At 51.0% G+C, this 15,532-nt stretch overlaps 1 pseudogene; it reads right to left on the reverse strand.

The window, feature by feature from the left end:
* Positions 1 to 7,451: 7,451 nt before the first annotated feature.
* On the reverse strand, positions 7,452 to 7,654 carry LOC110323971 (annotated as a pseudogene).
* Positions 7,655 to 15,532: the final 7,878 nt, after the last annotated feature.

The following is a 15,532-nucleotide window of genomic DNA, read 5'->3' on the forward strand; positions in this document are numbered from 1 at the left end:
GAAGGCATCCGGGAAGGGACCTCAGGAGGACCCTCCTGCCAGTTTTCCATTCGAAAGCAGAGCCAGCGGCCTTACACTGACTGCTAGAGAGGAGCAGGTCCCAGCCAGGTAAACAGGCTTGCTCTGTGGCTTCAAAGGAAGGTGGAGCTGAGTTCAGATCTCGAGGTTCTCCCTCAGAGGAGGCTTGCACCCCAACATGCCTTGCATCTTTATTCTTTCCTAAACATCGAAGGGACACTTGTTTTATGCCAAGACCCAAGTGCCTCAGGCCAGTGCCTTAATTCTCAGTGCTCAGTTTGTCTCTCTGGGAAATGGGTCCAATGTTAGTACCTGAGCGCCCATTGCCTTGCCCTGAATGGCTGTGGTTGGACACTGGGTGTCAAGTGTGGAGTCGTGCTGGTCTGTACCATCATAGACCTTATTACAGAGAGTCAAGGAGGGGATGACTCAGGAGAACACGTCTTGTTCCTCCTGGTCCTAGGCTAGAGACCAGAGACCCCAGTGGTTCCCCACACAGCCTGGGCTGCATAGATCAGGATCTGGGGATTCCAGGGTTCTGGCCCCTCTGGTCTATACTACCCCTTAACTCCCCCAAAGACTGTACCAGGGACATAGCTGGGGGGGGGGCATCTCTTGAAATTGCCCTGGCTAGCCCCTGGTACCATTCAGGCCCAGGACTGACTACCCCAGAAGGGAGCCTGCTGTTTCAAACCCGAACCCCACCTCTGCATGCCATGGGGCCCTGCCGACCCGATGCCTTGTGGTTCTCCAGGCTCTCTAAACACAGCCCAGGGAGCTGCTGGGGCCCAGAGGCAGAGAGGGCACAGGCTGTGGGGGCGGAGGAGGGCATGTGCTATCCTGCCTTCTGCATGCATGGAGGAGGGGGTGGTTACAGGACAGCGTGAGACCGGCGTAGAAGGGAGTTTGTTTATCTGTTGGGGATGGCAGAGGCAGCGCCCATGACAGGGGCCTGCATGATGTGGGCAGGGAGGGTACTCATTGTGCCCCTGAATGGGTAGGTGTGGACGTGTGTGGGGGCGGCCACTCCAGCAGGAGGGTGGGGGCCTGTACTTAGTGCGTGAGCCGAGCTCCAGCCTTGGTAGACAGGCCTAGGTTCAGAGTTCACATTGGCCTGGGTCTTTTTCTGTTTGAGCTCTTTCCTGGCTGTGTGATCTTGGCCAGGTGACTTACCCTCTCTGAGCCTCATTCACCTGCTCCATGACTGGGTCTAGGCATATAGCTCAGCACTTGCTGCTCTTCCAGAGGACCCACATCAGAAGGCTCACAACTGTCTGCAACTCCAGCTTCAGGGATCCAACTGCCACTCTGCCACTGGCCTCTGTGTACAAATGTGGCAACACACACACACACACACACANACACACACACACACACACACATGCACTCATGCATGCTCACACAAGTGTGCTCACACACACACAAATTTTTAAAAATACGTAATTAAAAAAAAAAACCCAAAGTATTTTATTTGTTTTTGTGTGGTGGTACTTGCTTTTAATCCAAGCACTTGAAGCAGGAAGCAGAGGCAGGCAGACCTCTGTGAGTTCAAGGTTAGCCTGGTCTACAGAGTGAGTTCCAGAACAGCTAGGGCTACACAGAGAAACCCTGTCTTTTAAAAAACAATAAATAAACAAAAAACCCCAAACTAAAAACCAAGTAGAACCCAAGACAGGCAATAACAGACATGTTATTAATATTCCCAGTTCTAAATGGAACAAGGAACCAGAAGGCCTCTCTCTGAGCATGCCCCAGCTCCCATAATGCCCTTGTTCTATCTGGGGATGGGACATGGAACAAGTGGCCCAAGGCTTGCAGGTTTGTGGGGGATTGGCTCAGGTCAGCTGGGGGTCTAGAAGACAAAAATGATCAACCCCACCCCCACCCCACCCATGACCCCCCTCCACGTCCAGTGTGGGTACAGGTGTGGGATGGAAACTCCTCTAACAAGTTGGGACACTCTCTGTCCCAAGGGTGGGGCCCCAGGGATGGGGCTGGGGAAAGGGTAGAGGAGGCAGCTGCCAGCTTCCCACTTCCCTGCTGTTTCCACCCAAGCGGTGAGCTGGCTCCTGGCTTCAGTGTCTCCTCACCCGGCCAGGTGTGCCGGATTCCAGTTCTGCTGGATGTAGACACCAGAGGGGAACAGAGTGGGTCCGTTGAAGACCCACTGGGTGTGGTGGGGAGCGTGCTGCAGTTGCCATGCAGGGCAGGCACCCCTGGGGCCTTAGGCATGAGGCATGTAGAAATGAGGTTGGTAGGTTTTCATCCACATCAGTGGGGCAGATGGACAGGAAGAACCCCAGGTTAGACCCTAGAGCGTCACTGTGCTGAGGAGGATTGCTGGGATCAAGAGAGGGGAGCCTGATACCTCTTGGTGCCTGCCTCTGGTGAGGGCGTGATGGGAAGAGAGGCCAGATGAGACGGGAGGAAGGGGCTCAACCCAGGTCACCATACCCTGTTCCCACCCACTTGGCCATTTCCTCTCTCTGTGCGGACAATCCAGGGGTGCGAGCCGTTTCGATGTCAAGTTGATGTACCTCAAAATACCTCCATAAGATCTGACTGTAGGACATCTTCTTATCAATGACTGGGGGAGAGTCCAGCCCATTGTGCGAGGTGCCATCCCCAGATTGGTGGTCTACAGCAACGCAGACTGAGCAAGCCAGTAAGCAGAGTCCATGACCTCTACATCAGCCCCAGCCACCAGGCTTCTGCCTGCTTGAGTTTCTGTCCTGGCTGCTTTCGATGATGAATTGTTATATGGAGCTGGGAGGGAAATTAACCCTTCCCTCCCCAAGTTGCTTTTGGTTATAGGGTTTTCATCACAGCAGTAGTACCTCTGACTAAGACACCAGACTTGGGACTTAAAAATCACAGGATAATCCTAAATCCCTTTCACCCAGCGGTTCTCAACCTTCCTAATGCTGTGACCCTTCAGTAGAGTTGTTCCTCAGGTTGTGGTGACCCCACCACCACCATAAGGTTATTTTTGTTGCTACTTCACAACCGTAATTTTGTTACTGTTTTGAATCGTGATGATACGCAGTAGTTCTGACAGGAAGCTCCTGTGCAAGGGTCATTCTCTCCCAAGGGGTCTCGGCCCCACAGAGACTGAGAACCACGGCCCTAACCCACCAGAGACTTAATTTCCTCCTTCTGTATTCGCTTCGTGGGGCCGCTCAAGGCAAGCAGTGTCTGCTTGCTGTCAAACATATAAAATGTCATGCCCCTGCCTCAGACTCACTAATTCCTGCCATCAGTCTCTTGAGGCAGCACAAACCAACAGAGCCCATTTTACAGACAAGTAACCGGAGAGCCAGAGAGACCCAGGTTAAGCGGGATATGCTGGCATCTTCCCTTGGGCGCAGTCACACAGTGTGGCTGCAGATATGGGGTTGTGGCAACCCCCCTCCCCATCTTGGGCAGTTCTAGTAACCTGGCAGAGAGCCACTCCTGGTTACCCTTCCTGAGTTTCATCTCCTCAGACCACGGGTCTCCATGTCAGAGTCAGCTGCCACTGGCAGAGACATGGGGACCCTAGCGTCCCGGCTCATGCTCTGCCCAGTGCTCACATGACCAGCTCCCAGGACGACCCCTGGACCTTCCCCAAAGTCCAGCTTCCCTGCTGGCCCTCTGATGTCCAGGCAGGTGCTTTGACATTAGCTGTGTAGTTGTGCCCTGTGCCAGGTTTGGGGTGCCCTTTGCCTGGAGCAGTTAGCGCTGGAGTGTTCGGGGAAGGAGGTGGGAGGTCCCTTAGGTTTCGAGCCAGTTCTGCCAGTTCCGCCCTCCCCATGTGTTCATGCATAAAATGATCAGCAAGTCATCAGGGACAAGGTGTGCTCAGCAGGCAAAGAGGAGGGATCCCTAGGGAGCCCAAACAAGGACGTCCCCGCCCATGCCTGCACCTCAAACCTGGCTATGTCTTCCTCCAGTCCCACATAGATGCCCAAACAGGCTGTCTTTTCTTACCTGCGTCTTCTCCCCTGCCTCTGGCTTCGGGTCCTTTCCCCATAGCCTCACCTGTCATCTTCCCCTATGCTGTATCATTGATGGCTTCCCTCTGCCCGCTGGTAGTTCTGGCAATCTATCTGCTCTCTGTGGTTCCTGGCCTCCTTGGGCCTGTGGGCCCCTTTCACGGCTGGTTTCCTGGCTCCGAGTCAGGCCAGAGGGTAGAGGCCAGGCTGGGAATAGCGGTGAGGCCCCCAGGGGCTTCCACATGGCTCTGAGTTCCAGGGCAGGGAAACCTCAGTCCCTGTGCCTTGAGCCTCCGGAGCCAAAGTCACCAACGTATCCAGCAGCCCTCAGGCAGAGCTGAGCCTTTCTCCCCACAAACCAAGGCCTAAGAAAGGCAGGATGCTACATAGGTCATGCCAGGGTTACGTGTGCCCGATGGCTTCATTGCCTACCCACGTTCCCTACGGCTCCCCCAAAGCGCTACAGCCACCCCCTCACAGGCAGGCAACCAGCCCGGAGCCTCCCAGCCTTGTCTGGGGAAAAGCGGTCCTCAGCCACTCCTTTCTCCAGGCAGGGAGGCCTCCACCCAAGGCCCACTACAGCTTGTTTTCCTGACTCAGGTCTGGTTCAGCCTCTAGGGCCTGCCAGTTACGTAGCCAAACTCGTTCCTCCTCTCTGCTGCCCAGGTTGCTGAGCGCAGCGGTTTCCTGCTCGGGAGCGCACAATGGAGGCTGCCCCAAGGGACCCACCCTGGGGTGGCGCCAGCCCAGAAAGTCTCTGGCAGGAGGCGACTGCTGTGTGACCTCGGACAGGGCCACACCTTCTCTGGGCTTGGTTGTCCCTCATGAGAAGTGAGGGGGTGAGAATTGCTCCGATCAACAACAGCACCTGCAAACTTTCCCTGAGTGCTAAGGATGTACCAGATCCTTCAGGAGCTGAGACAGGAGGACATCAAGGCACTTGGCTGCCACCAACCTCTCTCTTAGTCAGTTATCATCGTGGTTATGGTGAGGGGGCAGGAGCTGTGGCATGGTGTGGAGGGCAGAGGACCACTTGGTGGGGTCTGTTCTCTTCTTCCCCCTGAGTTTGGTCCCAGTACCTTAACCACTAAGCCATTCCAGCAATATCTATCTATCTATCTATCTATCTATCTATCTATCTATCTATCATCCATCTATCATCTCTATCTATCTACCTATTTATCTACCTATCATCCATCTATCATCTATCTATCTATCTACCTATTTATCTATCTATCATCCATCTATCATCTATCTATCTATTTATCTACCTATCTATCTATCATCTATTTATCTATCCATTCATCCATTTCTCTATCTATCATCAATCTATCATCTATCTATCTATCTGCCTATCTATCTATCTATCTATCTATCTATCTATCATCCATCTATCATTTATCTATCTATCTATCTAACTATCATATATCTATCTATCATCTATTTATCTATCCATCCATCCATTCCTCTATCTATCTATCTATCATCCATCTATCTATCATCTATCACTCTATCGCTTTTTTTTTTAATCCTTTGCTTCGTTAGAGGCCATTCACATTCTGTGTCAAAACTGAAATATACTTAGAGTACAGAGTACAGTACCCAGACTAAGCAGATATGAGATATGGTTTTGTTCTTGTTTTTGTTTTTTTTTTGGGGGGGGGGGTTCGAGACAGGGTTTCTCTGTATAGCACTAGCTGTCCTGAAACTCACTTTGTAGACCAGGCTGGCCTCGAGCTCAGAAATCTGCCTGCCTCTGCCTTTAATCCCCTGTGCTGGGATTAAAGGCGTGTACCACCACGCCCGGCTTATGAGATATTTTTATTACCTACAAAGTTACAAAAGAGATTTCAGGGGCCGGAGAGATGGCTCAGCGGTTAAGAGCACTGACTGCTATTCCAAAGGTCCTGAGTTCAAAGCAACGATATGGTGGCTCACAGCCATCTGTAAAGAGATCTGACACCCTTTTCTGGAGTGTCTGAAGGCAGCTACATTGTACTTACATATAATAAATAAATCTTTAAAAAAAAAGAGAGAGAGATTTCAGTTCAACCTGATGGAACATAAACTAGATTTAAAGAGCTGCATGAAAAGTACCACAAATAACACATCCGGGAAACTACGATGGCTGTTCTATTTGGAAGAATTAACACTACAGAGAACGAAGACTGTATGATGCTTATTCTCTCATTGTTCTTCTTGGTTTTTGTTCCAAGGTACTCTCTGTCACAGGGTGGCAGCTGCATCTTTGTGACTAGAAGCCCAACTCTTATGCTAATTAAAGAAATGCAGAGTTGTGTTTAAAATATTTTAAACACCTGTAATAAACGTACAGAACTTGCCAAGAATAGAGAGAGGTACTCTGGTTAGCAATCCAAAGAAAGGGTTTAAATATGATGCAATCAGTAAGAACAGTAATAATGGGGCTGGAGAGATGGCTCAGTGGGTAAGAACACTGACTGCTCTTACGAAGGTCCTGAGTTCAAAGCCCAGCAACTACATGGTGGCTCACAACCATCTGTAATGAGATCTGATGCCTTCCTCTGGTGTGTCTGAAGACAGCTACAGTGTACTTATGTATAATAAATAAATATCTAGATAGATAGATAGATAGATAGATAGATCTTGGTGTCAGAGTGGAGCAGGGTTGGAGCGAGAAGAAAAAAAAAGTAAAAAAAAGTAAAAAAACAAATAATAATAATAATAAAGTAACAACAACAACAAAAATAGAACAATTATTTTTTTCTCAATAAAAATAGGCCAGTTGCAGTCGGGCGTGGTGGCCCACGCTTTTAATCCCAGCACTCAGGAGGCAGAGGCAGGCAGATTTCTGAGTTCAAGGACAGCCTGGTCTACAACGTGAGTTCCAGGACAGCCAGGGCTATACAGAGAAACCCTATCTTGAAAAACCAAGAAAAAAAAAATAGGCCAGTTGCTAGAAGTTATTATTCTGTGAAGATATTATTTTGAAGCCCTACTCAAAGGAGCCTGTGGAGTTTGCTATTGAGTTTCTGTTTCGTGCCTGGAGAACCTTAGGAAAAGCAGTCCTGACAGAACGGTGACGTTTGCAGAATGTAATACTGGAGCGAGAGAACCAACCTTGATGGCTACAATCACATTCCTGTGTAGTGAACGGCTACATCTTAATTATCCACACAGCTCATTGGTCCGATAGCATAAAAATACAGAACAGCAACTCGAAATTTGCCTCATTCTACATTCAGAGACAAATGGCTTAACCATTCTTCCCATTATTTTCTGGAGGCAAGTCCTTGCTTACAGTCTGATGGCAATCACATGATGGCAGTCTGATGGCAAGCACCTGCTGGCAGTCTGATGGCAAGCACCTGCTGACAGTCTGATGGCAAGCACCTGCTGGCAGTCTGATGGCAAGCANCAGTCTGATGGCAAGCACCTGCTGGCAGTCTGATGGCAAGCACCTGCTGGCCGTTCCCAAAGCTACTGTATGAAGAAGCTGCTGAAGGCCATCACTACGCAGCATAAGACGACATAAGGACTCTTACGTTCACCAATTCGGGCACACTTCCAAATTATTCTCAATCGTCCAGTTTTATTTCTGTCCAGGATACTGGGTGCCAGGGATCGGATATAAGCAGCAGGATTACAGTCAGCAGCCTCTGAAAATTGAAAATGGCAGACATAGTGGGGCTGGTGCTGCTCCAGCCACATCACCCTTCCCGGCCAGGTCAGAAGAGGATGCACGCCGGCTGCCTATCAAGATCTCAAGTACTCAGGCCCAAACTGGCTATGTAGTCAAGGATAACCTTAAACTTCTAATCTTTTTATTTTTTTCTAAGATTTATCTATTTATGTGTTTCGGTATCTGCATGTACATTCGCACACCAGAAGAGGGCATCGGATCCCATTACAGATGGTTGTGAGCTGCCATATAGGTGCTGGGAATTGAACTCAGGACTTTGGGAAGAACAGCCAGTGCTCTTAACCTCTGAGCTATCATTTCTCCAGCCTCAACTTCTGATCTTTTTACCTCCTCCTCCTAAGTACTTGCACCACCAGGTCTGGCTTGTATCTGCTGGGGATCGAACCCAGGGCCCTCTATATGCTGTGCAATTGCTCTACCAACTGAGCTATGTCCCTAACCTGACTATCTCTTTTAGTTCAACATCTCTGAGCTTCTTGTGTCTCTTACACAAAAGGGTGTTTCCTCTGTTCTGCAGTCCCACCCCCCCACCCCGCCCTGGGCTGGGGTCACACAGGAGGAAGTAGTAGGAGATACAGTTGGGTCAGAGGGCTCCTGGCCCCCACTGGTGGCACAGAGCAGTAGGGCAGGGGCTGACAAGGATGGGTGTTAGAGGAAGGAGAGGGTCCAAGAGTTGAAAATGGACTTCAATTGGTAGCTGAAAAGATTAATTCAGTGATTAAAAGCACTGAATTTGAGGGGGTCAGTACAGCTCAGGACCCCAAGACCAAGTTCTTCGTACAAAGATTTATCTGTCTCAGAGGGAGAGAGGGTGAACGTGGTGGTTTGAATATGCTTGACCCAGGGAGGTGTGCTTGGCACTATTAGGAGGTGTGGCCCTGTTGGTGGAAGTGTGTCACTGTGAGGGTGAGCTTTGAGACTCTCTTCCTGGACACTTGGGAGCCAATCATCTGTTTGCGTTTGGAACAAAATGTAGAACTCTCAGTTCCTCGAGTACCATGCCTGCCTGGATGCTGCCATTTTTGCTGCCTCGATGATAATGGACTGAACCTCTGAACCTGTAAACCAGCCCTAATTAAATGTTGTCCTTTATAAGACTTGCCTTGGGCCGGGTGGTGGTGGCTCACGCCTTTAATCCCAGCATTTGGGAGGCAGAGGCAAGTGGATCTCTGAGTTTGAGGTCAGCCTGGTCTACAGAGTGAGTTCCAGGACAGCCAAGGCTACACAGAGAAACCCTGTCTCAAAAAAAAAACAAAAAAAAAAAAAAAAAAAAAAAAAAAAAAAAAAAAAAAAAGAGAGAGAGAGAGAGAGAGAGAGAGAGAGAGAGAGAGAGAGAGAGAGAGAGGCATCACTGAAGTGAAATCTTCTGGGAAACGTTTTCTGAGAGCATGTGACTGTGGCATGGAGGCTAATTCAAGACAGGGTGTCCCAGATGTTGTTTAATAGTTTCCTTTGATATTGAAACATTCCCTCTTGCAGGAAACTCTTTAAACAGGAAGATAAACAACTCAAAATAGCTTTAGGAATTCCCTGAAACTGACCAAATTCACTAGGCCCCGCCCTGCCAGAAGAAGCAATAAAAGCCTAGCTGAGCTGCAAAGAAGACTCTGAAACCAGACCAGCTACCCTGAAGGATAATTTAGACCAAGAGAGACATCTGGAAAGAACACTCCGACCTGTTGAGCTACCTGCAGGCAGTGCAGTGTGTTCCAGGTTCCCAGTTTGTGAGCTGTCATTCATACTGGGGTGGGCTTCAGTGACTGAGCTGTCTTTGAGTCATTTCTGCTCCTCTATGTAACCCCTCACCTATATCCCTGTAGGAAATCCCAATAAAACTCACTGGCTCACCAAGCTGGCCTTTGGGGGTTATCTGTAGTTTAATCTGTCACGGGTTCCCTATCTGGGGTGAGCAGACCCTGTGGACACACAGCAGGGTCTCGGAAGCAGGGCTATCTCTGGAGCTCTGCAGGCTTTCCAGCTACAGCTAGGAAGATGTTAAGAGGCTGACCGTCCTGAGAGTCCCCAGGGTAGAGAAGGAGAACATGACTATCCTCAGGGACACAGCTCCTTCCTCCTCAACCACCTTGTTATGAGCCTGACTGGTCACCCAAACCTTCCAGGACCCTTCCTTGCCCCAGCTCAGTTCCTGACCTGCCTTGACCCAGCAAGGCCCTGCAATATCTATGAAACTCCAGGTCTCAAGAGGAACCGGACCCAGGCAGGGGCCCCCACAGACTCTCCTTCCTCTCCCTATACATCTCCCGACATAGAACTCCACTTAAAATTCCAGCCCCGCCCCTCCGAGCCTCAGTTTATCCATCTGCAGTCCTTCCCAGCCTGAGCCTGAGCTCTCGGGGTGCTCTGACTTTGTGGGTAGAGTCCTGTGGGTTTTCCTTCAAGGATGAAGATGAAAGCCAGATCTTGGCAAATGCTTAGCCGCACGTGGGCTGCTAGCCACGACACAGCTGGCGCCAGAGCATTTGTCTATTCGCTTACTTATTGATTTACTGAGCCAGGGTCTCACCATGAAGCCCTGACTGGCCTAGAACTCTCTGTGTGCAGCAGACTGGCCTTGGCTTTGCGGTAATCCAAGTGTTGGGATTGCTGATATACGCCACCACACCCTGCAAGAATTGTAATTAATTTTTTTATTAATTGATTTGTTTTATGTTCATGGATGTTTTGCTGGCAGGCACACTCTGTGTGCCTGGTCTCCAAGGAAACCAGAAGAGGGTTTCAGATCCCTGGACCTGGAGTTACAGATGGTTGGGAGCTGCCAAGCGAGTGCTAGGAACCAAACCTGGGTCCTCTGCTAGAGTGAGCCAGTGCTCCTAACTGCGAGCAGTCTCTCTGGACTCCAGGATACTGATTAAAAGAAAAAAAAAGATTTATTTATTTATGCATCTGAGTGCTGTATTTGCATGTATGCCTGCATGACAGAAGAGATCATCAGATCCCATTGTGAGCTGCTATGTGGTTGCTGGGAATTGAACTCAGGACCTTTGGAAGAGCAGTCAGTGCTCTTAACCACTCAGCCATCTCTCCAGCCTGGGATTTTTTTTTTTTTAAGATTTTATTTATTTATTATATGTAAGTACACTGTAGCTGTCTTCGGATACTCCAGAAGAGGGCGTCAGATCTTGTTACGGATGGTTATGAGCCACCATGTGGTTGCTGGGATTTGAACTCCGGACCTTCCGAAGAGCAGTCGGGTGCTCTTATCCACTGAGCCATCTCACCAGCCCCCAGCCTGGGATTTTTAATTGTCTTCTCTTATCAGCTCTCCATGTGCCCCGCTCTCCTGCACTTCTGGCTTCTTTAGTTCCATTGTTAGACCCCGGAAGTATCTCCAACTACAGACAGTGATCAGCCACTCCCCAAACTGACTTCTGTCCTTCCCAGGAGTCCCTAAGCCCAACTGCGGAACCTTGTGGGTCACCTTCAAGGTCTCTCTCCCAGAGGGACTTTCTTTAGACATAGATAAATTTCTGGAATTGGCTTATTTAACCTGTCTCCCAGCGAAAGAGACCCAGTGCCCGCTGTCTCAGCTTCTTGGACAAGCTATCATTCTCTTCCATGTCTGGGGTCCCCACAAGGCCCACCCTGACCTCTTACTACCTCCCCGACCTGTGCTGGGAAAACAGGTTCCCAGGGCTCTGTCTCCCCTCCCTCCCTGTCCTTATCCAGGGCTGGGAAGACAGGAGTGGGCAGGGCTGGGCAGGGCAAGGCTGGGCAGGGGAGGCCAGCTGGGCTCTGTTTGTTTTGGGAGTTTTCTTCATAAACTGGTCTTCTACACAAAAGGAATGGTGGCTGCAGGCACAGAGCCAGCTCCAGGCCCTTGTGAGCTGAGGGGCTTCACCCTAGATGCCAGGGGTCATTTGAACTCTTTGGAGATGCAGGACCATCTTAGGGATTCTTGGAAGCCCTGTAACCCCAGGGGCTACTTCTCTGGCTCACAGAGAAGCAGACTGTGGTTCAGAGAGGGTCTCAGATGGGAGGAGGATGCTGGAGGGTTGGCTGGGGAGGACCGGCTGCTTCCTGTCTTCCTTCAAATCCCTTTCTTCCCCATTCCCACCAGCTTAGGCATCCTCCTCTCCGAACCTCAGCCCCCACCACTCTGTACTCTGTCTTCAACATGGTCCCTGCCACTCCAGACCAACCCGGGTAGGGGACAAGATCCGTAGGAAAGGTCTTCCCAGTATGTGATTCTGATAACTGCTGTCTCACCCCCTGGGAACAGCCATCAGCTCTCATCCAGGTCCTGGGGACCCTGTAAAGCCCACAGGGATCCCGTTGCTGATCCCTCCCAGACCTGTGCTGAGATAACACTTCTCAGGGGCTCTGGATCTCTCCAGGACTGGAAAGGGAGAATGGGCAGAGCCTACTACCAGCATTTAGCCATTAAGTAGCCTATGATGGCAGCATGGGGTTTGCAACAGTCCAGCCCTATTTAAAAGCTGTCACTCAGGGATTGGTCAGTCAATCTAGAGCAGCTCTGGAAGCGGAGGCCATGATGTTTCTCCTTTTATGGGGAGGACTAGACACCTTGAGAAACAAGGAGCTTGCCCCCGGGTGGCACAGCCTGGTCCTGCACTCGAAGGTGTCACTTGTCCATGCTCTCTTGGACAGACAGCCTGGAGCCTGAAGCTCTGATCTAGTTCTCAGCCTTGACATCTCTTTAGGCTCAACTTTCCAGGCAGGAGAGTCCTTGTGCCTGTCTAGTGCCCGTCCTAGCTCCCAACTCACTGGGTTAAGACGAATTTGCTTCATATTCTTACCCTGACCAGGCCCCACCGCTCTACCGAAGCATCGTGGGTTCCCTTCACTCACAGCCATGTCCCCATCCTCCCCACTGGCAGGCTTGATGTCTACGCTGAACTCTCATGGACCAAATTCAAGACCCAGCTTCTCTATAGCGCCCTCTACCGGCCAGACTAAACTTCCATAGACCTCTGGGTACGAGCCCATGCTTGCTCCCAGATCCGCAGCATAATAACCCCCTAGGTTTATAGAATTCCTTTCTTCCACGGAGCTCAAAGCGCTTTCCCATCTGTGATCTCCCTGGACTGGGACCAGCTGCAAGAGTGTGGGAGGGCCATCATTCATGTCCCCATTTTACAGACACAAACTGAGGCCTGAAAAGAGAAAAGGCGAGCCTTAGCGTGCGCAGCCGGAGGGTCTTCCAGGTGTTTCCCCAGCCCCCCCCCACTCCTGTTCCTGACGACCACACCGAGGCCCAGCAGGGATGAACTTGCCCGAATAAGTCTTGGGCTAGTACCCATTGTCCTAAATACCATCGGGGCCTTTCCCACGACCATTTGAGCTTTGCCTGCAGACATGGACCAAGGACTTGGCTAGTTCATCAAACACCACAGGTCTCTGCTAACCTGTATAGACAAGGTGTCGTCCCTGCTCCAGGACAACAACGGGGGGGGATGTTTCTTGAGTGGCTGGAAGCCACATGAGGAGGAGAGGAAGAGCAGATCCCACTGGCTGTGACTTCTGATGTGGGTCTCAGCTTGGACATCTCTCTACAGTGTCCTGTGAGCTCCCAGAGAAGAGAGTCCCCGGCTATCTATCTAGTTCCCACTCAGCTCCCGAAGGGCCAATGCCAGCAGGACTCTCTGCCAGGCTGGTATGATCAGCAGCTGCTGAGGAGAATCCAGACCCAGCCTGACTTTCGGAGAGGCTGAGCTATTGCGTTTTTAACATCTCCTGCCCAGGCCAGCCTTTTCAGGCACCTGGGGCACGGGGCATGAGAAAAAAAAGTCAGCCAGCCTGAGCCACAATCTCAATTCCCACCCTTCTGCTCTGTCCCTCCTGGTGCTTCTGAGCCGGGCCGGTATCCCCTCAGCCAGATACTGGCAAACATTTCCATTCTCAGCTTTGAGGGTTGCCGTGTCTGCCACACCTGCGTTATTATAAAGCGCAACAGCTGTAGAAGATAGGTAAATGAATAAGCGTGAATGTGTTTAAATAAAACTTTATTTATAGAAACAGGCTGTGGGCCGTTGTTTGCTAACACTGGCTTTCCATCTCCAGGACTGCTGGCTCCCTCCTGCCTGTACCCTCTTCCGAATCCCATTGTGTGGGTGGTGAGCATCTTGCAGGAAGTTTGGAGAATGAAGATAAAGGTGAAGGGACAGGATGCAAAGCACAGACATGCATGGTGTGGCCTGGTGGAGGGAGTGGGGGGGGGATGGGGGGGGTGTACGGCTTGCAAAAATATCCAGAGATGGAATAGAGAGGGCAGTGCTGGTCCCAGAGGACCCAGGAGCGTCTGGGTTTGGAGTCATCTCACAGGTTATGACAAAGGGGAACTGGGCTGAGGTGTCACTGAGTGGTGTGTGCTTCTAACGTGACCATGGTGTGGACTCACCTCTTGGGCTACTGGAGGGTTCAATGGGCTGTGTCATCATCCAGGGCGCCATGCTGATATGCCTGAATTGTCCTTCCCCACACTAAGTGTCACCAAGGTCCCATCTGGCCCAGCAGGGCTCCTTAATGGTAAGGACCATCCGCATGACCAGGTGTCATGGTACCTGTGAGCTTCTAGGCTGGCTAACCTCATATCAATGTCCCCAGTGCTCAGGACAGGGTACAGCAGTCAGCTGTGTCTCTTGTCAGACTTGGGACTCCCTGAGGGTTCTCCCGGCCCCCTGCCATACTGGGAACCTCCTGTTCTGCTTAGCCTACCTGGATATGTGAGGATTCTGACATCTGACTCTCACTGGAAGTCCCCTGCCCCTGAGTAGCTGAGTGTGGCTTTCTGAGGTCACGACTCTTCCAAGCTCCTCCTCTAGCCCCTGAGACTCCTAACCAGGTAGGTCTCCAAAAGTCGGACCTAGCCACAGGCAGCCACCCCACCCCCACCCCGTGTGCGCACTGGATCCTGGGGTCTCTTGGCTCTCAGCCTCCAGGTCTGCACAGTGGGCTCAGGGTTATGCAGATCTCAGACCGAGGGGGACGGAGTCTATATAGAGATGTTCTGTTAGAACAGGGTCCCCTTCTTCTATGCAGCCTTGGAGTTGTGGCTCAGGAGAGGTGACACATGCGGACAACCATGGTTAAACCTCGGGGCCCAGTTACCAGAGCTGGGACAGTGTTTCAGTCCCTCCCCATCACAGGGTACCAAGTTCAGATCACAGTGTGCACAACCTTGAGCTCTGGCTGGGTCAATGTTGCCAGCGTGGTGCTTTCTGTGTCAATTGGCTAAGGGGGAAAAAAAAGCAACCTGAAAACGATTTAGAGAGATGCCGTCTCAGGCTGCCCCCTGGTGGTCACTTGCTGTATAACATGTACAACTCGCGACAACTTCGTCCTTGGTTCAGGCAGGGGCTCCTCTGCCTGCAGAGATCTTCAGAGCCAGAGTTACAGCACCAATCCCTGGACTCTGAGACGGGGTCCTGTTGGGAAGCAGCCACCATTGACCAGGCCTACATTAGGCATTTGAGAAATGAACTTAATATCCCTCTTTACTCCACAGTACTATTTACTCCCTGAAGGTTTCTCTGTCTCTCACTGGCATCCCAGGGCCGAGCAGGACAGTGGCTGTCGCTGCCTCCATCATCAAACTGAGATCCCTCGGGAGTCTGTCTCCCCCATCAGACTGAGAGTGTGCATGGCCCCCACCCCACCCCCAACCTAGTTCACCTGTTGTTCTGGGAGACTTCTGACCTACGTGTCCAGTTGGAAGCCCCAGTCCAGGCGAAAATGGACATATTCCAAGGTCGGCACCTTGGCTTATTTCTAGGTCTTTCTGGAAAGGCTTCAAGCTCTGATTGCTGGAACCCACCTAAGATTTTTGCCTTCTCTTTAATCTCCTGGGTCCCTCCTCCCACCCCCAGGACAACTGACC

Source organism: Mus pahari, chromosome 6 (assembly GCF_900095145.1).
Source record: "Mus pahari chromosome 6, PAHARI_EIJ_v1.1, whole genome shotgun sequence".
NCBI lineage: Eukaryota > Metazoa > Chordata > Mammalia > Rodentia > Muridae > Mus > Mus pahari.